Genomic DNA, 25,345 nt, shown 5'->3' on the forward strand with positions numbered 1-25,345 from the left:
TTTCCTGCAGCCATTTCGTCTTAGCTTCCCTGCACTTCCTATTTATTTCATTCCTCAGCGACTTGTATTTCTGTTTTCCTGATTTTCCCGGAACATGTTTCTACTTCCTCCTTTCATCAATCAACTGAAGTATTTCTTCTGTTACTCATGGTTTCTTCGCAGCTACCTTCTTTGTACCTATGGTTGGTTGGTTTTGGGGAAGGAGACCAGACAGCGAGGTCATCGGCCTCATCGGATTAGGGAAGGACGGGGAAGGAAGTCGGCCGTGCCCTTTCAGAGGAACCATCCCGGCATTTGCCTGGAGTTATTTAGGGAAATCAGGATGGCCGGACGCGGGATTGAACCGTCGTCCTCCCGAATGCGAGTGCTGCCTACTGCGTTATTTCTTATTGCTGTATCTATAGCGTTAGAGTACTTCAAACGTATCTCGTCATTCCTTAGAACTTCCGTATCCCACTTCTTAGCGTATTGATTCTTCCTGACTAATGTCTTGAAGTTCAGACAGTAGTTCATCACTACTATATTGTGATCTGAGTCTATATCTGCTCCTGGGTACGCCTTACAATCCAGTATCTGATTTCGGAATCTCTGTCTGATCATGATGTAATCTAACTGAAATCTTCCCGTATCTCCTGGCCTTTTCCAAGTATACCTCCTCCTCTTGTGATTCTTGAACAGGGTATTCGCTATTACTAGCTGAAACTTGTTACAGAACTCAATTAGTCTTTCTTTTCGTTCATTCCTTGTCCCAGGCCCATATTCTCCTGTAACCTTTTCTTCTATTCCTTCCACTACAACTGCATTCCAGTCGCCCATGATTATTAGATTTTCGTCCTCCTTTACATACTGCATTACCCTTTCAATATCCTTCTACACTTTCTCTATCTGTTCATCTTCAGCTTGCGACGTCGGCATGTATACCTGAACTATCGTTGTCGGTGTTGGTTCAAAAATGGTTCAAATGGCTCTGAGCACTATGTCGCACGGTTCCGGACTGCGCGCCTAGAACCGCGAGACCACTGCGGCCGGCGTCGGTGTTCGTCTGCTGTCGATTCTGATTAGAACAACCCGGTCACTGAACTGCTCACACTAACACACCCTCTGCCCTACCTTCCTATTCATAACGAATCCTACACTTGTTATACCATTTTCTGCTGCTGTTGATATTACCCGATACTCATCTGACCAGAAATCCTTGTCTTCCTTCCACTTCACTGACCCCTACTATATCTAGATTGCGCCTTTGCATTTCCCTTTTCTGATTATCTAGCTTCCCTACCACGTTCAAACTTCTGACATTCCACGCCCCGACTCGTAGAACATTATCCTTTCGTTGATTATTCAATCCCCTCCCGGATATCCGAATGGGGGACTATTCCGGAATCTTTTGCCAATGGAAAGATCATCATGACACTTCTTCAACTACAGGCCACATGTCCTGTGGATACACGTTACGTGTCTTTAATGCAGTGGTTTCCATTGCCTTCTGCATCCTCATGTCGTTGATCATCGCTGATTCTTCCGCCTTTAGGGGCAATTTCCCACTCCTAGGACAAGAGAGTGCCCTGAACCTCTATCCGCTCCTCCGTCCTCTTTGACAAGGCCGTTGGCAGAATGAAGCAGTGGCGGGGATCGAACCCGGGACCGAAGACGTTTTGATTATGAATCAAAGACGCTACCCCTAGAACACGTAGAACTTCTTAAACCTAACTAACATAAGGACACACATCCATCCGCGAGTCAGGATTCGATATCGAACCGAAGCAACAGCGCGGTTTCGGACTGAAGCGCCAAGAACCGCTCGGCTACAAAGGCCGACATTTGGAAAGAGATACTGTATTTTTGGGTGTTTGCAAGAAAATGACGTGATTCAGGTGTTTCGCCACAAAGCAATGAATGCAGTGGCTCAGGTGGCGGAGTCAATAATGGCTATTTCACTTTCCCACTAAGGCAGCACAATCCGTGTGTTTCTCCGGAAAACTTCAATGCGCCACAATACTCGCAAATAACGTCCATCGTCCCAATGCGAACGCAAGAATGCAACCAGTAACCAGTGCTGCAATCGTATCTAAACGCTGCTCGATTCAAATCATCACGTGATAAATTTCTTCTTGTGCGCCGAAAATTATCTACATGTTGATCTCTGTTGTTCGCTCGACGATTTCGCATTGCCAACCGAGCCGTTTCACGGGCTGCCTGCACTTTGGTCTTGTGGTTGAGAAGCACGAAGTCGAGCCATACTAACGCGGCCCTCTTCACGGGAAATTTGTTGTTCTTCTTCAGTCGTTTCATTCACAATGTTTTGTATCATTCTTGCGTTACGGGTTTGTCGAGAAATATTCGATCGTCTTGGTCGCGACATTGTTAATGATGATTCAAAGGAAATACAAATTATTTCTTTAAATTTTTAATTAATGATATTGAAACGTCCCCTTATAAAACGTAATGAATTACTGTGCTGATACACCTCTTACGTTATTTGATTTTCAAACAGCTGAGCTGAACTGAACGTACTCAGACATTTCGCTCTCTACCTAATCTGATCAACACTAAACTGGCACACAATATTTTTATCGCAACGCAATCTTTCAATAATCCCTACAAAAGGATGGCCCTGACTAACATTAACCTATTCCTTTCAGAAATCACTTACCTCACAAAAATCTTCGTTACTCGAACTACTGCAATACAGCGAACGCCACTACTGCCAGCTAAATTAAAGATTCAAACTACTGAAGGGACTGACTACTGATAGGCATAGTTAGCAAATGTAAGATTTTGATAGAGAACAAACAATGTATTTACTTTAATAGTGTTAAAAAGTCATAATATATAAATCAGTCCACGATATCCAGTCTTACAAATTTACTGTCTCTGATGGACACACGTCCAGATCATCCGCTCTCAAAACTCCGCCATCTCTCTCCCCACATCCACCACTGCTGGCGGCTCACCTCAACTGCGCTGTTAACAGCCAACTGCCCAACACTACAATAGCGAATATTACAACAATGCCAACCAGCCACTGACTGCACACAGCACATCCAGTGATTTTCATGTAGAGCGCTACGTGGTGTTAGCAACATAAAAAGCTAAACAGCCTACTTGCAATACATACTGATACTTAACCATAGACGTTTAGCTGACATATGCGTTTAGTTATTCCATGTCAGATGCGTATTTGTTAGACCACATATTATAACGGTCGAACGGGATAAAAAGTATCCTATGTCCGTCTCCTGGTCCTAAGCTATCTCTCCACCAATTTTAAGCCAGATCGGTCCAGCCGTTCTTGAGTTATAAATAGTGTAAGTAACACGACTTTCTTCAATAGATGTAAATTAAGTAGTGTGTAAGTCTAATGACCGTTGACGTTAGCAGCTTGGTCCCATAGGAACTTACCACAAATTTCCAAAAGTTTTTACCTCCAGGTAGTGATGTGGAACGTGATTGGTGTAAAGGGTCTGCGCTGTGGTATGAGGAAGACACGGCATCCAGTGTTGGCTGGACGTTTCCGCTCTCGGTTGGGCGGCCTTACGACCTGCTTGACACGGATTTGAATGGAGGCGGGGGGACCGTGGCGGAGATCGCTGATTTTGCGAAGGCCGTGCGCGGTACGAACACTCGTGGCGGACCTACAAACAGTCACCGCCGCCCCACATGTCTGGCCTCACAGGCGGTTCAGCGACACACTTTTCCTGGGGAGAGGGCGGGTGACGTGGCGTATTGATCTAGCGCAGGGACGAGAAAAAAGACATACAGCGCTCCCTTAGACTAGGCAAGTACAGTCTAAAAGTTTCGCGTTCTCGCCTAACCTGTTGCAACTCAGAAAGACTCAAAATGTACCCCATACGAGCCGGCTCGAGTTCTTGCGAACTCCAGCTCACTACTGTGTTGGTCCGTGAGAGCCGACAGCAGAGCAGAAAGCGCCGTCAAGGCTGACGCCGTGTCCTTCGGCTTCAGGAAGGCGTCCGAAACAGTTGCGCGCCGTCAGTCGGTGAACAATAATTATTGTAATGAAAGTCAGTTTTAAATATACCACGTTTTTAGAGCGAACTAAAACGTAGAAACCAATTTCTCCTAATCTCATACAGACTACTAACCCTACGATAGCAAGGTGGGGTAAATAATTACTCCATTCCATATAATTTTTTATCCTATGTTTTGTACTACTGGCATCTTGGGCCGGAGTCATTGTTCACCGCCGGCCGAAGTGGCCGAGCGGTCCTAGGCGCTACAGTCTGGAACCGCGCGACTGCTACGTTTGCAGTTTCGAATCCTGCCTCGGGCATGGATGTGTGTGATGTCCTTATGTTAGTTAGGTTTAAGTAGTTCTAAGTTCTAGGGGACTGATGACCTCAGAAGTTGAGTACCATAGTGCTCAGAGCCATTTGAACCATTGTTCACCCTTACATTCAGTATTGTTGTTCGCGTTGAGGAGGCTTTAATCTCTCAGGTTTTATTCTCCTTCATTCTTTAACAGGTAAATTGTCAGATTTATCTGTCGGGATAAAAATTACCCAACCTTGTTACTTACGTTAAATTTTTTTACAAAATATTTGGTATTGATAGGAAATAATAAGAGAATTTGAAATTCAAGAGGCTGCAAGCGTGTATTACAGTGAGTCAGACGAAGATGGGAGTGAAGCTGAGGATGGTCACAGAGTATCTCAGACGACAAGGAGGATGAAGAAGTCCACGCAACGCAACTTGAGGCTGAGTCATCGGATGTAGGTGGTCTCCAAGTAAGGCGAATTCTATCTGGCGGAGATGGGTATTGTTGGCACACACAAGCCTTCTATAAAAAAGCGCCGAGAGAGCCAGCAGAAAACACAGTGGTGCAAGCACCTGGCGCATTAGGCGAGCCAACAAACGAAAGTCTACCCTGAAATTACTTGAACTTTCATTTACTAACGACATGGTTTCACTATTAGTTATGTATACAAACCAAAAAACTGCTGATTGAAGTAAAAATTCAAATTGCCACAGTGGTATAGTGGAAATAGCAACCAAAACAAAATAAATGCATTATTTGGTATACTTTTTTTTATTCACGTCATTCGCTTTTGGGCTGTTTGAAGCAGAAATGAAAAGCAGACTCACGAGAAAAAGATTTACCCAAAGAGCTTCGCATAATCATGCAAAACATTGTGACACATTTTGGGAGTGGTATTCCATGATAAGCTGCACAGCCAGAAACGACCTAAAAAAAGTGGACGATGCTTTCTTTGCAGTCGAAAAGAAGACCAGAGGAGTTCATTTGAATGTGGAGGGACTATTGCAAAAATATTAGTGAAAGTTGCCATCACACCCTAGTTTCAAAATATTTGATGTATTGAAAATTTCATCCAATTTTGAAAATAATTTTTAAAATCTGTATTTCCATGTGGATGAAGAACTATTTTTTCGCAGTTGTTAGCTTTATATTTTTACCAATTTACGTATTATTTGTGATTATGCTAATCAGTTCCTTCAATGACTCTTATGCTTTATGATATGTACTATTTCGTTTTGCAATGTTATAATAAAGGGGAAGTTTAATGCAATAGGAAAGAGCAACCTCATATTTCCATATATGACAATCATGATACAACAAAATACATTTATAATATAATAATTATTTGCTTTGTCACATTAACAGTACTTTGAAATAGATATTGCATATTGTCTGTTACTTTACATTACTCCAGATATTGCTTTGAACAGAGATAATTTAGAAAAAAATGGGGTAAAATTTAATCCCAACTTGTAATTTATGATTCGGGGCTCGCTCCTTGTTACTCTAGGACTCCTGAAAATATGTGACTGCGAATTTTTCAATAGCTATGAAGACTTAAAACGAAAAACGTGGGGCGTACGTGACCCACCTTTTTACTTTTAAATCTGACAGGTGTTTTCAAAACTATTAAAAATTCACAATCACACATTTTGAGGACTGTGTGTGTCGGTTTGGGAATCTGTATGGGGCGAGGAGAAATTATTTCACATGTTTCAGTACGATTCAAAAATTGGTATATTAAACGTTGATTTTTATGTCAATAATTTTTTTCTGCGTTTTAATGTTCTTTGTGTGAAATTTTTCAATTGATTTCAAACATTTTAACGAGATTTCACCAAATATAAGTGGTAAATTTAGAGTTTATTTCAGTTTCCCTTCACCTGAGTAAAGCAATATATTGCCTTTTCTTTCGTATATCTCGCGAAAATACCGTGAAAATATAAGTTACGTAGATTGGAGTTCGCATGGAGGCTTACCTTCTGTCGTTCTTGGAACAGGGAAGAGGTAAATTGCAGTGTTTACAGAAAGTATGCTCCATCACACTCCACGCAGAAAAGCGAGTTAATACTGTATTATCACCCAGTTAAAATGCAAGTCTCTAGCTCATCGGAAAGCTTACTTAAAATGTTGCAAAACTTGTTTCAAACAGGCAAGCAGGTAGAAAAGAAAGTGACGTTTTAAAAGCGTGTAAAATACCAGCTTATGGGATGTCAAAATAGCTTCGTAATCGGAATGAAATAAGAGTGTATTAGGAAAAGGGATCTAGTAATGGCACAAATCAACATGGCTACGGACGGTCCCTAAAGGAGCGTAAAGGACCACGCTGTTGTTCATCTTGTGTACAAATTAACTGCTGTACGACGTCAGCAACTCCGCGAGAGGTTTCGTAAACGTACATACGGTACATGTTCCTGCGTCCGAATTAGTGCTAGTTGCTGAAGAGTGCCGCTAGTGGCGCCACTATCAGGATGCAAAGCAGGTTTGCTGCAAGGGTCGTTAGCGTTGGGTAGCTTCGAAACTGGACGTGGTGAGTTGAAGTTAGTCAAGAATACCTTTAAGGCGGCAGATAAACCATTGTCAACACCTCATTGAGTTTGAACGAGGTCATCTAATAGGGCTAAAAGAAGCTGGATGTTGCTTCTGCAGTATCGCGGAAAGACATGGCAGGGACGTGGCCATTTTACATTACTGCTGGCAGCGGATGTCGCAAGAAGACGGGGCCCCGGATCGGCCACGTGGCACCACGGAGATGGAAGACCATCACATTCAGCGTATGGCTGTGGCGCATTGCACTGCATCTGCAGCAGCAGTTTGATCAGCAGATGCCAGTACAGTGACGTAACGAACAGTTGCAAATCGCGTACTTCCAGGACAGCTCCCTGTAGCGCGCATTCCACTGCCTCCAGACCACCGCCATCTGCGACTTGAGTGGTGTCAAGCGAGAGCTCATTGGAGGGCAGGGTGAAAGTCAGTTGGGTTTTATGATGAAAGCTGCTTCTGCCTCGGTGCCAGTGGTGGCAGTAGGTTCGTTACAAAGAGGCCAGTGCAGGGCCTGCAAACAACCTCTCTGCGTGCTAGACACGCTCCCCATACACATGGAGTTATGGTCTAGGGTGCGAATTCGTACGATAGCAGGAACACTCTCTTGAATATCCCACGCACCTTGGCAGCAAATTTGTACTTCTGCGGGGTGATTCGACATGTTGTGCTGCCAGTCCAGAACAGCAGTCCAGGATGTGTTTGCCAACCGGATAACGCGCGCCTCACAGACCGGTGTCGTAACCCTGCACGCTCTACAGAGTGTCGATATGTTGCGTTGGCCTGCTCGATCACCAGATTTGTCTCCAATCGAGCGCATGTGGCACACGATCGGATGACAACTCCAGCGTCACCCACAAACAGCGTTAACCGTCCCTGCATTCACCAAAGATCTGCACTAGTCACGGAAATGCATCCCACAAAGTGACATCTGGCACCTGTACAACACAGAACATGCACGTTTGCATGCTTGTATTCGACATTCTGGTGGCTTCACCGGTTGTTGACACATTTTCGGCCTGCCGCTGTGGCCGAGCGGTTCTAGGCGCTTCAGTCCGGAACCGCGCTGTTGCTACGGTCGCAGGTTCGAATCCTGCATCGGGCATGGATGTGTGTGATGTCCTTAGGTTAGTTAGGTTTAAGTAGTTAAAAGTCTAGGGGACTGATGGCCTCAGATGTTCCAAGTCCTTTGCTGTCACTGACAGAACTACGATGTCATCGCCGAACTTCAAGTTTTTATTTCTTCTCCATGGATTTTAATACGTAATCCGAATTTTTCTTTTGTTTCCTTTACTGTTTGCTAAATATACAGATTGAATAACATTGATGAGAGGCTACAACCCTGTTTCACTCCCTTCCCAACCACTGCTTCCCTTTCATGTCACTCGACTCTTATAATTGCCGTCTGGTTTCTGTACAAATTGTATGTAGCCTATCGCTCGCTGTATTTTACTCTTGCCACCTTCAGAATTTGAAAGAGAGTATTTCAGTCAACTTTGTAAAAACTTTCTGTAAGCGTACAAATGTTAGAAACGTTGGGCTGCCTTCCCTTAATCTATCTACTAAGATAGATAAGTCGTTAAGTTTTTCCATTCGTCTTTAAAGAATTCGCGTTAGCATTTTCCAGCCGTGACTTATCAAACTGTTAGTGCGGTAATTTTACATCTGTCAGCACCTGCTCTCTTTGGGATTGGAGTCATTATGTTCTTCTTGAAGTCTGAGGGTATTTCGCCTGTCTCATAAATCTTGCTTACCAGATGGTAGAGTTTTGTCAGGACTGGCTCTCCCAAGGCTGTCAGTAGTTCCAATGGAATGTTGTCTACTCCGGGGACCTTGTTTCGACTAAGGTCTTTCAGTGCTCTGTCAAATTCTTCACGCAGTATCGTATCTCCCATTTCATCGTCATCTACAATCTCTCCCATTTCCATAATATTGTGCTCAAATACATCACCCTTGAATATGGAATGACCTACCTCTGAGTATGAGCCACTGGAGATTTTGTGTCAGGTTATGACGTGATTCCCCCTCACACTGGTGACTGATTGTACTCGTGTTTTCTGAGCCTTTCAGTGCTCTACGCTGTTCTAGAGTTAAACTTCATGGTTTTAGAGCCTCCTTTGTGCGGTGTTTGTACCCTGAAAAGCGTTTCTATCACATCTGTAAATGAAGGTACAGCATTTTATCCTCGTTAAAGTAGAACGTTGTGTTTGTTCTGCACTGTTGTGGTAGCGTTGAATAATCAGTTCTTCTTGGCTTCCCTGTAGCATAGCCTTGTTAAATGAGCTCACAGCTTGTTTGTACCTCGCTCCCTGCCCCCCCCCCCTCTCCTGCTCCGTGTTAACATTCAGTGACGACACCGTTGCGTAGCCGGGAGACGCGCTGCACTTAGCTGCCTTCGTTGGTTCTTAACACAAGTTTGTTCGTGCACTTATCTGCTATTCTATTGTTCAACACATATGACAAAACACAGTTCCGTCGTGACCAGGAGCAAGGTCTCTTTTTTTTGTGGGGTATTTATTTGATGTCGTGTACTGTTATTGGTGTGCTAAGTTATAATCGTCGTATATGGTTGTTGTTATCTTCAGTCCGGATATAGGTAATACAAGTAGGAGCAAGAGGTTGGGCAGAGGGCAGATTCGTCGGTGAACTGTGGGAAACAACGATACTCTGCAACGTCACTGTACAGTGCGTGGAGACGGTACATCGTACTAATATCGTCGGTTTTCTGGCCTGTTCCATTTGTATACTGAGCGAGGGAGAAATAGCTGCCTGTACGCTGCTGTAACCAGCAGAGTCTGTTTCATCATACTGTGTGAGGGGTACACAATGTTGGCAGCCGAATGGTCCCACAGTATTCCTCGAGCACTCAAACATTCACATATACACTACGCAAGTCACTGCACTGTACGTGGCGCAGGATACATCAAACTAATATTATCGACTTTCTGTGTCATTTCATTTGTGCGTTGAGCGAGGGAGGAATAACTGTCTGTATCACTCCGTATGCCACGATTCCAATGACGGAGATATACCATGGTATCTGCGGAACGGTCATACAATCTTCGGCGAACATCTGTTCCACAACTGCCATTTAAGGGTGATCAGTAATTTTTAAAAGTATCTGAGAAGTTGGATGCAAAGTGGTTATCTTTACCTGGGCCGTCAGTCAAAGCTTGATTTCTGTGCGTAACTGGTTGAGGACGGATGTAACTGTTCTGAGTGAGACATAGTAGGCTTTCCAGTACTTGATTGATTGAGAGGTTCATGGTACTAAACGGCACGCCATGAGACACACAATTCAAAGTTACTTGTGTAAGCGGTAAAATGGACTGGATTTGCGGGATAGCAGGAAATGCTGGACCTACGTAAAATCGCTAAGAGGGTCGAAAGCTTTTGTCGAGTCTCTTGTTGACCAGTCTAGTCTGGTAAAAGCGGATACAAAATGCGAAAATGAAGTTTAAAATTGCGGGTTTAAGAAATCGTTCCCGCACAAGGGTCGAACAAACACTTGTAATTTTCTGTACAGAAACCTCCGAAGCGACGTAAATGACGCTGAGACAAGTAAGTCGAGTACTGACGTCGGTGTGGCTCTGGGCCCACGTGGGCGGTTTCAGTACGTGGTGCACACGGTTCGAGTCCTGCGTCTGGCAATCAGTAGTTTTTTTCATTGCGTTACACAGGTGTGTGTTTACACTGAGGTAAGACCTATTATTTTATTTGCTGGTTTCGTGTTCCCCCAGTGGTTTATCGCAAAGTACAGCACAACGAAAACCTACCGTATTGCGTCACATGTAAACGAGTACCAGCTTTCGAATTGCGTTTTTACCAGCAAGTGACCTACGTTTTCTTTACCGAATAATGCCTGTAAACAAAAAAGAAGAGACAAAAGGAAAGCAACACAAAATATAAAGAGCTTTTATTTGGCAACACTTCCCATCCATTTTAGGGTACTTTCCGACTTTTGCGACCCAGGTGTCTTGCCTCAGTGTTGTCTGTGTCACTTTGGGATTTCAAACGATAATAACGAACACCCTGTATACTGAAATGATCTGACGGACAGGGTGGGCAGCAGTCTCCGGCTGTTTGCTGATGATGCTGCGGTGTACGGGATGTTGACGTCGTTGAGTGAGTGTAGGAGGGTACAAGACGAGTTACACAACATATCCGGTCAGTGTGATGAGTGCCAGCTAGCTGTCAATACAGAAAAATGTAAGTTAATGCGCATGAATAGGAAGATCAGGCCTGTAATGTTCGAATACAGCATTAGCAATCTCCTGCGTCTAGGAGTCACGTCGATTAAATATCCGGGCGTGTGATGTTGGAGAGCGATATGAAATGGAACGGGCATGTGACGGTTGTGGTATAGGAAGTTTTCAAAAATTAAGCCTTTGAATGTTTTGCACAAATCTTCTATTCGTGTAGTGCTCTTCAAGCTCAAAATTGTAAGCAAGTCTTCTTTTACACTGAAATCAGAAATTATGTCTTACAAAAATCATAATTTTGGATGGAAAACAAAGACTCGCTATCTGCCAAAAAGCACTCCTTGACAACTGTACTATCGTCAAACGAATCTGCACGTTTCACCGACACTTCCGATACACAAAATGATGCTGTGTTTGATGAAAGGTTTTTTTTTTTTTTGCAGATTTTATAAGAAAGACTGCTGCGATTGCAATTTACTTTTGAGATTACAAAATTTCTTCGTCCTGAACTAACTAAGAACAGCTTCTTCCGCTTCGGATTCTTTGTGACCTGTTCTAAAATAACGTTCTATAGTTCCCTTTTTAGGTATGGCTAAAATAGTATTACATATAATGCACACACTCCTACACCTACATTCTACAACGTAACAAACAACTGTTCTTTCCTCAGATTAGTTGCACTCATTTTTCACACACGCATTGAAAACAGCTTATGTAAATAGACTTCGGACAAAGGTTTTGCAATATCGACAGCTTAAGCACTGCTGCTCTACAGTTACACTGCTGCAATCCCTAAACGGCATCTTCTACACCTACACTTGTACTCGGCACTCATTACTCGCGCCCGCTAAGGTGATGATTCCCGTAAGAGTTCGGGCAACCTGTGCGCATTCGCACAGACGAAGGTTAAAGGCTGGGTAGGCATTTAACTATATATGAAGACAGTAACTGTTCTCGAAAGAACAGATACCGTTGATGACCGTGCAGCTTCTCTAGAATAGTGGACGCGAATAATGAGTGGATGGGCAAATATATATTAAGAATATGACGTATGTAGAATGTGAACAGTTCAGAATGTGGGTCTCACTGGAAGCGTGCAAGGGATAAGCCCATGCAGTCACGCTATTCATCCGTGTCCTTGGTGGCTCAGATGGATAGAGCGTCTGCCATATAAGCAGGAGATCCCGGGTTCGAGTCCCGGTCGGGGCACACATTTTCAAATGTCCCCTTCGAGGTATATCAACACCTGTCGGCAGCTGAGGGTTTCAATTAATTATCATTTATTGTAGAGAAGTTGCACGGTCATCAATGGTATCTGTTCTTTCGAGAACAGTTACTATCTTCATATATATTTCCTTTCTTGTTCCATTCGAAAATAGAGCGAGAAAAGAGCAAATGTCTGTAGGACACAGTACCAGCCTTAACTGCTCTTATGATCCTTACGCGAAATGGACGTTAGCGGCAGTAGAATCGTTATGCATTCAACTTTGTATTTCGGTTTTCTAAATTCATGAAATAGTGTTTCTCGAAAAGAACGTCGAATTCCCTCCAGGGACTCCCATTTGAGTTCCCGAAGCATCTCCGTAACACTTGCATGTTGACTGAATCTACCGATAACAAATCTGGCAGCCCGCCTCTGCATTGCTTCGCTGTCTGCCTTTAATCAGACACGGAGGGGGTGGGGAGCACTGCTGGGTTCTAAGCACACTAGCAGCACTCAGCAACGTGTCGCACTGGTGTCCCACATGCCGTCTCCAGTACACATGGACTACGCTTCCGTAAAATTCTCGCAATATACTGAAGCTGACCAAGTTGATAAACTTGCGTCCGTTGCACTGATAAAGCGCCTTGCCCGATAGGCAAACTTAATGGATTTGTTACCTGGTGTGCGAACGATTCATCTTTTCCGCCGTTGCTTAAGTAACATTGTATCGTTCATCAATAAGTACTTTGTAGTCAAATTTTGAAATGGCTTATGTAATGAGTATTGTAACGAAAATTGTGTATTCAATTTGTCGACAGTCTCTGCAAAGAAGAAAATACAGAGTCGAGGACAGAAAGAACGTCAGCGTCGGTCCGACTGTCGTGGGCCTTTTTTTTTATTGCATTGCATGTCTGGATTACTCACAACTGTGTGATTTGAGATGGTGGTTGCACCTGGCATTTATAATTGACATGACAGTTACATAAATGAGGTAAACAAAGACCAAGAAAAAACGAAACGGTCATAACTCTTATGTTCTCTATAATGTGATACATGCAAAAACTTTACCTTTAAATACAACACTTACAGAAATCAGATCTGAAATATTTTTCTCTAAAACAGTCAGAATGTTTTGTCAATAAATATCATTTATCAAATAGTTTCAACAAAGTACAGAATCAGGCTAATAACAGTGAAGGCAGAGTTTGAAAATCTGTTTTCAGATTTCAAAAAAATGGTTTAAATGGCTCTGAGCACTACGGGACTTAACATCTGAGGTAATCAGTGCCCTGTACTTAGAACTAATCACCCCTAACACCACATACATCCATGTCCGAGACAGGATTCGAACCTGCCACCGCAGCAGCAGCGCGGTTCCGGACTGAAGCGCCTAGAATCGCTCAGCATTGTAAAAGTGGCACCGCATATTTTATCGATATTTTTATCAATTTATGTATGTGATGCAGCGTTTTCAAACATGAACGTGGTAAAATGTAAGTATAGTAATAACCTGACTGATCGTCTTGTTTCAGACTGTTTAAGGTCGGGTCTGACAAATTATTGATGATAATAAAATATCATCTCCCTACACTTTTCTCAACATTCATGGTGATTTCTTCCACATGTGTAATAATTTGATAATTGAGTAGTAGGCTTACAACTTTTAGTGAAGAAAAAATTGTGTTTTTGTATGTTGTGCAACTGAAGTGGTTAATTGTGGCTACAGTGCTGTCTTGTTCTCAAATCTTTTATGAATTTTAAGTCAGTGCATCTCTAAGTGGACTACATTGCTCAGTGGACCTGGTAAGACAGAGTCTGGGGGAACACCTGCAGCAGTGGGGTGGAAATCATCCCCGTGGCTCCTACGGCGCAACGCGGACAGTAGCTGTGGGAGCGCTCGCGCAGATTGAGTGCCGCACGCAGGCGGAACTGAAAGTCCTAATCGCGCCTGCCGCCGCGTTGCTCTGTTCCGCTGTGTTCTCCGCTTGTCCACCTGTCGCCCGGCGAACCGAGGTTAGTGACGGCCGGGCAGCTAAGGACGCGGCTTTCATTCTCGCCGTCACAAACGGGCCGATCACGACTCTGTCTGCTGCTGCCGTCGCCCTCTTTGTTTCCCGCGTCCACCGGTCACCGCGTCCACCTATAACGGCTGTTCACCAGGCATACGGTCCAGCACCAACCGTGATGCATACACGAAGACAAATGATCGTATGGTATTGTTGGCCGGGAGGTACCCTGCGGGGAAGTTCGGCCGCCGTATTGCAAGTCCTTTTTAGTTGACGCCACTTCGGCGACTTGCGAGTCAATGATGATGAAAGACACACAACACCCATCCATGACCCCGCCGGGAATCGAACCCGATACCCCGTGCGCGGGAAGCGAGAACGCTACCGCAAGACCACGAGCTGCGGACTAGCTCACTAAAAAAACTGAGGGAACAGAAAAACGTCGAAATACGGGTGCCTGCCCGCTGCCTGTAGATCGTGCGTCGTATATTGGCGCCATTGCCGCCTGTTTATTTTTATGCACTGCATAGCTCGTCCCTAACAGATCATTAGACGCACCGTGCTGAAGGCTATGTTCAGTGTTCACCGTGCACCTGACCTGACGGGGTGCCGCAGAGCTTCCTCAAGGTTACACTACCTCGTCTACGTCAAAAATGGTTCAAATGGCTCTGTGCACTATGGGACTTAGCATCTGTAGTCATCAATACCCTAGAACTTAGAACTACTTAAACCTAAGGACATCACACACATCCATGCGCGAGACAGGATTCGAATCTGGGACCGTAGCGGTCGTGCGGTTCCAGACTGTAGCGTCTAGAACCGCTCGGCCACTACGGCCGGCGTGAAGAGTTACTTGTGTTTCACAAGAACGATTTTTTCTAAATCCGTCTTGACTGTGTGTTATTAGACCGTTGTTTTCGAGGTAATTCATAATATTCGAACACAATATATGTTCTAAAATCCTGATACGTGTCGACGTTAATGATCCGGTCCTGTAATTTATTGCATTACTCCTACTACCTTTCTTGAATATTGGTGTGATGTGCGCCCAGAACTATTCTAGTCCCAGTTCTTCTTCTCTTCTGTTGAAATCGTTAGTGCGTTTCTGATTTCTAATGCTGCTTTGTGCGTTTTAGTACAGTAATGATTCACGACCAAGTCACGTCCAAGTCCGGCCGTTGGGCAGATGCGAACAAACGCATCTGAACGCTAAGCTTGTTTCATTTCAAAAGGCATCCAACTACACTATCACTTTCGTTTATATGGTGCCGGTCCTGCCTAGTGGTAATATTCATAAATAAATCTGACTTGTTGTGTGCAATCACTACATATCAGTAATTAATTACCGACCTTTGATGTTAATCACTGGCTTATGTGTACTCATGTAGGCTGACACAAAAAAATTCACCCGAACGCCATTTATTCATGTGTAAATGACACAATCACAATATCTTTCCATATGCAGTTGCTTGCTTGATCAATCGAGACAGTATAGGCTTTTTGCTACAAGAATACAGTTTCATTTTTCATTCATTGTTCTAGCAACTTGAAAAGAATAGAATACGGAACCCCAAATTCATGTGCACTTAGTGTCTTTGCATTTCTGCTCGCGCACCAGCAGAGATAAAAACTTCGCAAAATACGCGCTCGCAACTTTATCAATTGTGGCCTCTCAGGTTACGTCCAGCGTTGGGACACGAAATGTTAGGCACGAAACATGTCTAAGACCCATCTAGGAAAAATACCGGTCGTGAAATGAAATGCTGCGTTGTGTGCTCAAACTTGCTGTTCACCGTAAGTTTCTCTTTCATTTTTCAGCTCAAAAGTGGAGTACATTAAAATGAAATAGGACTTCAGAGCTTATTTTCCCGAATGAATCAGTGAGAGAACTAGCAATAATTTCGCTATAGAAATTTTAGTAGTTGGCGAAGAAACATCTTTCTGTATGCCGAGCATGCCTTTTATTTACACACGCAAAGGCGTTTCACCTTTTTAACAAGGAATCGTCAGCGCGTGTGCTAGACACTTACACAGTTTTTCGTTTTCACAATTGCTTTTCAGATTCACAAATATTTTGTAATTATTATGTAAATATTTGATGATAAAATGCATAGGCCTTTGCAGTAAAGTGTCTGATTCCTTACTTGAAAGCCTTGCGGTTTTTTTCCATGTGGGAAAGCTGTTGAAAATCACACAGCGATTCTGATTTCATAGCATAACATTAATTCAGCTGTTGTTTCCGGTGTCTCGATTGCATTTATATCTGTAAATGACGCAAATTCCCCTTTTTAAAACTCCTTTCTTACGCATGTTTATAAGGCGTGTGTGCGAACACAAATGTAAGCAAGATTTTTTTTTTTTGATGTTTCAGATTAGGAGAGTAACAGTATTTGTGATTTGGGATGTTTGTCTACTATGTAATCAATAATTTATGCATTTACCTAGTTGTTGATCACCGTGGCAGTTGATTATATTGACAAATACACCAGCCAGACACTTCGCTGTGTGTGTTTATTTAAGCTAATATGCGTTTCAGGCTTCCCTCTATCCTCAGTTGGCGTGACGTACTGTATAGTTACAATATCGACAGCAAACTGGATGTTGCAGCGCCGGCCGTGCTGGACGAGCGGTTCTAGGCGCTTCATTCCGAAACCGCGCGACTGCTACTGTCGCAGGTTCGAATCCTGCCTCGGGCATGGATGTGTGTGATGTCCTTAGGTTGGATAGGTTTAAGTAGTTCTAAGTTCTAGGGGACTGATGATGACCTCTGATGTTTAGTCCCATAGCGCTCAGAGCCATTTGCACCATTTTTTATGTTGCAGCTGCCCTGTGTAAAATAACAATTTTCTTTATCTACGACATTTCGCTAGTTTTATATTTGCGATGAATTGCTGTTTAAGTGTACTTCTGCTCTGCTTGTTGCTGTTCCCATTTCCGCCCTTATAAATGTGGCACAAACACTTTTTTACTTCTATTTTGCGCAAAAACAGCCGGGTATCGTACCGTTGCTCAACAATTTCAGTTGTTTTTAATCATACAGAAAGTATAATCAAACTGTAACTTCGACCACAGCAGAACCTTTAAGCTAAATGTTGTCTTTGATCATAGACCTATTCTCGGACGTAAACAAAGACGTCGGTCGGCAACATGAAAGACAGTAGGTTAATTTTGTGCAAAATAGAAGTAAAAGTGTGTGTGTGCCACGGCCATAAGGGCGAGAATCGGAATAGCAACAAGCAGAGCAGAAAGTAAGTATACCTAAACAGCAATACGTCATAAATATACAAGTCACAAAATGCATTAGCTAACGAAAATTGTTGTTTTTTCACAGGGTAGCCACAAGATCGAATTTGCTGTCGATGTTGTAACTAGGTGCCGATTGAAGACTTCAATATGCGTCACGCTGACTGAAGAAGGGTGAAAGCTCAATATGCATATTAGCTAAAATAAAACACACAAAAAGGGGCTGATGCAGTGCTTATTAAAATAATAACAGTGCGTTGGTTGGCACATTCACTTGATTATTCGACAGCAGTTTCTTTCTGCCTTTATTTGTATATGGCTTAGCTTTCGTGTAAAGTCAACCTGTGTGTTTCATTATTTTATCTATTTTCATGCCCTCTTCTGTTGTAGGTTACTCTCCTCTCTTAAATGTCCTGCAAAGGTTGAGTGAGTTGTCCCATCCTTCCAGTTCTTTCACTGGTGTGTCGAGTGTTTTGTTGGATTGTCCTACATCTTGAATTCTGGTAGACGTCTGTTCTATTGTTACTTTTGGGTTGCATTTTGCGCTCAGTTGTCTGTTTTGAAAGCTGTGATTGTGCTTTTCATCATAGCCCCCTTGGTCTGCGCCCCTCACCCCCCCTCCTGCCCTTGTCACGCGCCTTACAGCGACGCCATCATATCGAACGCTTTGCTATCTGGACGTGGCTCATAATCTCCTACGGGACTGCGGGTGGGCGTATCTGCAGTGTGTAACAACTGAAGCGCGAAACACAGTTAGCGCGAGATGCACGATGAGATATTCCGCGGAGACTTTTTAATTAAATTTCCGCCTGGAAAGCAGCGATGAAGAGGGCAGAATGGGCTCCTCTCGAATTGGTGCGAAGCGCCGCCAGGGATTTTTGTCCGGGGAAAGCGCGGCGTGTCTCGCGTTAATACAACGTGAGGTGGTGTCGCGACCGGTCGGCGTGGACGTCGCCGGTGAGCACCACGCACCTCCTTCCCTCTCTTCCCACCGCCATCGCGGTTCCTGATCGAGGCCCGAAGAGTGATCGGTTTCGTCAGAAAAATCTCAAACAGCAGCGGAGAAGGGCAGCTGACGAGGCGTCGCTTTCCTCTCACGGAAGAGAGGCGCTTTCGACGTAGAATTGCGGAACGCGTCAAATGCACAAGAAATGCGCAGAGGAAACAAGTGATTTCTGGCATTTCCCAAGATAGTGTGACACGCTCACTCTGCTGTTCCTTATCCATATAATCGATTTAGGAGACATTCTGAGCACGTGTCTTTGGTTGTTTGCAGATGATGTTGTTGTTTATCGTCTAGTAAGCTCATCAGAAGATCGAAATATATAGCGAAACGATTTAGAAAAGATATATGTATGATGCGAAAATTGGCAATTGACCTTAAATAATGAAAAGTGTGAGGTCATGCACATGAGTAAAAGAAGGAATCCATTAAACTTCGGTTACACGATAAATCAGTCTAACCGAAAGGCCGTAAATTCAACTAAATGCCTAGGAATTAAAATTACGAACAATTTACATTGGAAAGAGCGCACAGAAAACCTTGTGGGGAGGGCGAACCAAAGACCATTTACTGGCACAACATTTGAAAATGTAACAGACGTAGTAAAGAGACTTCCTACACAAAACTCGTCTTCCTCTTTTCAAGTAGTGTACGCCGCGTCCGGTCCTTACCGAGAAAGTTCGTAGAAGGGCAGCACGTTTTGTATTATCGCAAAACAAGGGATGGGGTGTCACTGACATGATACAGGAGTTGGGATGGACACCCTTAAAACAAAGGCGTTCATCGTAGTGGTGGAGTCATCTCACAAAATTTCGAACAACAAACTTCAGCTTCGAGTGCGAAAATATTTTGTTGGGGAGAAACGATCGTCGTCGTCGTCGTCGTCGTCGTGATCATCATCATCATCATCATCATCATCATGTTCCGCTGAACAGGTCAGGTGTTTACTATACTCAGGAGGCGGCTGCACGGGTAGCAGGGGCTGTATGGCGTGGACTGGGCGGTTTTTTAGGTGAGAGGGTCTCGGGAAAACGAAGGGCCTCAGTCATAAAGGGTGCAGGCTGAACACAGTAAAAACGTAGATACAGGAACCATTGGCATAACAGTTGTAAATTGTGATAGCTGTGTTGGGAAAGTACCAGAGCTCCAAGCGCTAATAGAAAGCACCGATGCTCAAATCGTTGGAGGAACTGAAACCTGGCTAAAGCTCAGCCGAAATTTTTGCGAAAAACCTAACGGTGCTCCGAAAGGATGGGCTAAACATGGTTGGCAGTTGCGTGTTTGTTACTGTCAGAAGTAACGTAGTTTAACTTGTCGTGAAATTGAAGTAGATACTTCCTGTGAGTTACTATGGGCAGAGGTCATTGTTCAAATGGTTCAAATGGCTCAAATGGTTCTGAGCACTACGGGACTTAACTTCTGATGTCATCAGTCCCCTATAACTTAGAACTACTTAAACCTAACTAACCTAAGGACATCACACACATCCAAGCCCGAGGCAGGATTCGAACCTGGGACTGTAGCGGTAGTGCGGTTACAGACTGTAGCGCCTAGAACCGTTCGGCCACCCCGGCCGGCAAGAGGTCGTTGTTGGCAGCCGGAATAAAATAGTAATTGGTTCCTTTTGGTAATTTGTTCCTTTTACCGACCTCCCAATTCAGATGATACAGTTGCTGAAAAGTTCAAAGAAAACTTGAGACTGATTTCAAACACCTCCCCCCCCCCCCCACATGAACCATGGACCTTGACGTTGGTGGGGAGGGTTGCGTGCCTCAGCGATACAGATAGCCGTACCGTAGGTGCAACCACAACGGAGGGATATCTGTTGAGAGGTCAGACAAACGTGTGGTTCCTGAAGAGGGGCAGCAGCCTTTTCAGTAGTTGCAAGGGCAACAGTTTGGATGATTGATTGATCTGGCATTGTAATACTAAACAAAATGGCCTTGCTGTTCTGGTACTGCGAACGGCTGAAAGCAAGGGGAAACTGCAGCCGTATTTTTTCCCCGAAGGCATGCAGCTTTACTGTATGATTGAATGATGATGGCATCCTCTTGGGTAAAATATTCCGGACGTAAAATAGTCCCCCATTCGGATCTCCGGGCGGGGACTACTCAAGAGGACGTTGTGATCAGGAGAAAGAAAACTGGCGTTCTACGGATCGGAGCGTGGAATGTCAGATCCCTTAATCGGGCATGTAGGTTAGAAAATTTAAAAAGGGAAATGGATAGGTTAAAGTTACATATAGTGGGAATTAGTGAAGTTTGGTGGCAGGAGGAACAAGACTTTTGGTCAGGTGAATATAGGGTTATAAATACAAAATCAAATAGGGGTAATGCGGGAGTAGGTTTAATAATGAATTAAAAAAAATAGGAGTACAGGTAAGCTACTACAGACAGCATAGTGAACGCGTTATTGTGGCCAAGATAGACACGAAGCCCACGCCTACTACAGTAGTACAAGTTTATATGCCAACTAGCTCTGCAGATGATGAAGAAATTGATGAAATGTATGATGAGATAAAAGAAATTATTCAGGTAGTGAAGGGAGACGAAAATTTAATAGTCATGGGTGACTGGAATTCAAGAGTAGGAAAAGGGAGAGGAGGAAACATAGTATGTGAATATGGATTAGGGCTAAGAAATGAAAGAGAAAGCCGCCTGGTAGCATAAGAGAATTTTTCCGCTGGTTCCTTCCCTGCAGCAACAGGACATGCTGTAACTCCTACGAAAAGAAATGTATTCGTCAGTAAAATTTAGACAGTTTATGGATGTGAAACTTAACTAAAGAATATTACTTTTACGGCTCAGTGGGGATTTTACTTACAAACAAATATTGCCAGTTCTTTGAGTATTACAACACGAGGTTCCTAATGATAACGAAGACACTTTACAACATAGGTCACTTTATAAGCTACGTTTTCGCCTCACAACGAATTTTACATCAGTATGTTACGTGTACATATAGGGTAACTTTAAACTTCTGTGTGTGTGGTAAACGGATAAAGATACCAAGAAAATTTTTTAAGGTGGTTGGATATCGGGATCTTAGGAACACATTGTAGAAATTACAGCGATTTGCTGTGCATAGCCGTCTCGGTATTGGCGATTGGGTTTTGGTACCGAAAAAAGAAAGTATTTGGAGCATTTCTCGCCAACGGATAAAGATTTTTGAAGGCGGAGAGATGGCTCTTCTAGATATATGCCTAGAGAATATACTGTTAAAATTTGAGCAATTTTCTGCAGTTATTTGTCATTTAGGTTTCGCCTTATGCCGAATTTTACGTTGAGATGTAGGACAGTTTTTAACCTGTTTCTTGGAAACGGATGCAGAGATCAAGAAAATTTACAAGGTTGTTCGAGATCGGGATTTTAGAATATACTGTAAAAGTTTGAGCCATTTGCTGTGCATAGAAGACTTAGAATCCGCGGCTTGATTTTAGTCCACTGTTGACGGCGAAAATATAGTAAAAAATCTTTTTTCGGGTTTTCCGAGGGTTGCCCGTGAAGTAATGGTGCCTCCTTAAGTTCCATCAAGCCCACCGTAGAACACGTCAAATGCAGATAGAACCAACCGGTTTGGTGCATTTGCCTAAGCGGCTGGTGGTGTGCAATATCCATACTTCGACCCTGTGCTGTTGATAGTGACAGTAAAACGACCCTGCTGTTGGTATAGAAATCGTGCCTACCCCAAGGGTTACACAAAACCTGCGACCCTATCATTTTATCACCTCCGATGATATGTGGCAGCAGACGTCCGGACTCTGGTGACGCAGTTCGCACAAACAACGGGCCCATGGCATACCACATGTGTTGCATCGGATTCAGATCAGGCCGCTCTGGTGACCACGACAGGCGCGTCGTCATAGCACGATTCTTCCCTTGTGACACGGATAGTCATCTTGCGACAATATGCCATCTCCGTCAGGCAGGACATAAGCACGAAGTATTGCAGGTGGCCCACAGTAATGTGTACGCACCCCACAGCTACCAGTGTGTTTTCGACTGCTGCTACAGGTTACACGGAAGCCCAGGTGGATGTCTCCCATAGCGTAATACAGCCTCTATTGGCCCGCGTCCGGGGCATGGTGCAAGTTTCGTGCAGCCTGGATAACGGCCTATCCGGACACTGCCATCAGCCTGGTGTAACAAACAACGTGATTCGCCTTACCAGGCGACACGTCTCCTTCGATCCACCGGCCAGTCTCGATCATACCGCGCTCGCTGTTATCGTAATCGACGGTGTCGTTGGAACATGGGAACATGTAAAGGTCGTCTGCTGCGCAGACTCACGTTCAGCAATTTGCGCTGAGCCGGGTGCTCCGAAACACTTGGGCCGCCGCATCGCCGCCTCTCCGGCTTACAGGGCGGCCAAGCCTCCGACTTGTATCTTCTATAATGAGGCGAGAGCGTTAGACGTCTTGTCGCCTGCTCGTGTTTTTATCCGTCCGTCAACCACTTTACGTATGTATGTATTTAGGACACTAGCGCACGAATAACAGACTAGCTTTGCTGTTTCCAAGATGCTCGTTCCTAAGTGCAAGGCCGTTACAATCCTCTCTTTCTCAAAGTCTGTTAATGTTCATGAATATGAACGGTTAATGCTCATGAATGTGGCATGAGCGATCATTCGAAACGAAAAACTGCAGTGAAACAAGCCTCTTCTGCTGCAGTCTCTCTGCTTTCCAGATTTTGACACGTGGTTGTCTGGACCAAAAGAAGAAGAAAATGTCCCGTAAACATGGGGCTCTGAAGTGCATACATTAAGAGCCATGAGCGCTTGTTCAGTGGAAGACATGTGTGTCACAGCAGCGGAGATAAACAACCCTCGTAGCTCTTAATGTATGCACTTAACAGCCCTGTTTACGGGATATTTTCTTCTTCTTTTGGTCCAGACTACCACTTCTCAAAACTTCGAAGCAAACAGCTTGCAATAGAAGAGGCTTGTTTCACTGTGCGTTTAGTTTTACTGTAGCTCTTTTGCTTCGAATGACCGTTCCTGTCGTAGTTGTGAATACTGACCATTCACCCTGTATACCTCACAATAACATAGCATTTAGTTTTCATTTTGCGGACTTAGCAGTAATTTTTCAATAATATCTTAGGCATATCTGTCGTCTTGTCAACGCAATATCACAAACGTGACTTGAAGATACGAGGGTGAGTCAAATGAAAACATTAAATATTTTTTTAAATATTATGAATTGTGCAGAAGTGTTACAAAGCTCACTTTTTAACATAATCTCCCCAACGCTCAATGCAAGTCCTCCAGCGCTTGCAAAGTGCATAAATTCCTTTAGAAAAAAATTCTTTCGGTAGGCGGCGCAACTACTCATGCACCGCGTGGCGTACCTTTTCATCAGAATGGAACTTCTTCCCTCCCATTGCGTCTTTGAGTGGTCCAAACATAAGGAAATCACTTGGGGCAAGGTCGGGTGAGTATGGTGGACGAGGAAGACACTCAAAATGCAGGTCTGTGATTGTTGCAACTGTTGTACGGGCAGTGTGGGGCCTTGCATTGTCATGTTGCAGAATGATACCTGCTGACAGCAATCCACGTTGCTTTGCTTTGATTTGATTGCAGGCCGCAGATGATTTTTTAGGAGACCTGTGTGTGATGCACTGGTGACAGTGGTCCCTCTAGGCACGTAATGCTCCAAAATGACGCCTTTTTCGTCCCAAGAGGGAGTAAGCATAACCTTCCCTTACGATGGTTCTGTTCGAAACTTCTTTGGTTTTGGTGATGAGGAATGGTACCATTCCTTGCTCGCTCTCTTCGTTTCCGGTTGGTGGAAGTGAACCCACCTTTCATCCCCAGTAACGATTCTTGCAAGGAAACCATCACCTTCTCGTTCAAAGCGCCGAAGTAGTTCTCTCATTTCAGGAGTCAGCTGCCGTGGCACCCATCTTGCATACACTTTGTGAAACTGGAGCACATCATGCACACTGTGGTGTGCTGGGCCATGACTAATCTGTAAACACGCTGCAATGTCATTGAGTGCCACTCTGTGGTTTTCCTTCACTATGGCTCCAACTGTGGAGTCACAACTCGTTATTCCTGAAGTGGACGAGGAGTATCGTCCACTGAAGCTACATCATTTGCCAACTTCCTACTCCATTCGTAGACTTCCTGCTGTGACAAACATGCATTACCGTACTGAACCTTCATTCGTCGATGAATTTCAATAGGTTTCACACCTTCACTACGCAAAAACCGAACAACGTAACGCTGTTCTTGCCTGGTGCAAGTCGCAAGTGGGGCGGCAATCTTTATACTGATACTGCGACGGTATGTGTGCATCTACACTACGCTGCCACCTACAGCCCATTCTGCACGCTGTTTGTAGCACGCTTACCAACTTACAGGATAACGGCGCTAAATTTCTATTTGTTATTACAAATTTAAGCTTTTGATTTGACTCACCCTCGTATAAAGAACGGCTCTGTGTGAGAGACTTTCGTTTCTACTACGTTGTATGATGCGCTGAACCATGCAGAACCCAAAATCTTCAGCTGACATTAACGACACTTAAAATAGAAATACGGGGTGTGTCAAAAAGAAAGAACGTCTCAATCATTTAGTACAGGCAGGTTATAAAAGATACAAAGACATTGCCAATGTCGCTATATAGAAGACGGCTCAAAGTTCTGACGCAGATGCGCTGCTGTTTGTTTGTAGCAACATGGCGGCGACACCACAAGGGAAGTCATCCTCTGTGTTGGGATTTGCGCGAAGTCAGCCCACGGTTCGAGTGCTACGTGCTTTGCGCCATCAAATCAGCAAGAAACCACCTCGGCACCACCAGATTTACGATAGGCTTACAATATTCTTGGAAGTTCGTTGCGTATGCAAAGGCAATAGCAGTGATCTGGT

General features: G+C 44.0%; 1 protein-coding gene and 1 non-coding gene across 2 annotated transcripts in view; both read left to right on the plus strand.

Moving 5' to 3' along the window:
- LOC126293252 (angiotensin-converting enzyme-like) overlaps positions 1-25,345 on the plus strand; it is a 1,024,671-nt gene that overhangs the window by 475,680 nt on the left and 523,646 nt on the right. The gene's annotated exons all lie outside the window — the stretch shown is intronic.
- Positions 12,155-12,228, plus strand: Trnai-uau (transfer RNA isoleucine (anticodon UAU)). Its single transcript has one exon. It is a non-coding gene; the product is annotated as a tRNA-Ile (tRNA).

Source organism: Schistocerca gregaria, chromosome 10 (assembly GCF_023897955.1).
Source record: "Schistocerca gregaria isolate iqSchGreg1 chromosome 10, iqSchGreg1.2, whole genome shotgun sequence".
Lineage (NCBI taxonomy): Eukaryota > Metazoa > Arthropoda > Insecta > Orthoptera > Acrididae > Schistocerca > Schistocerca gregaria.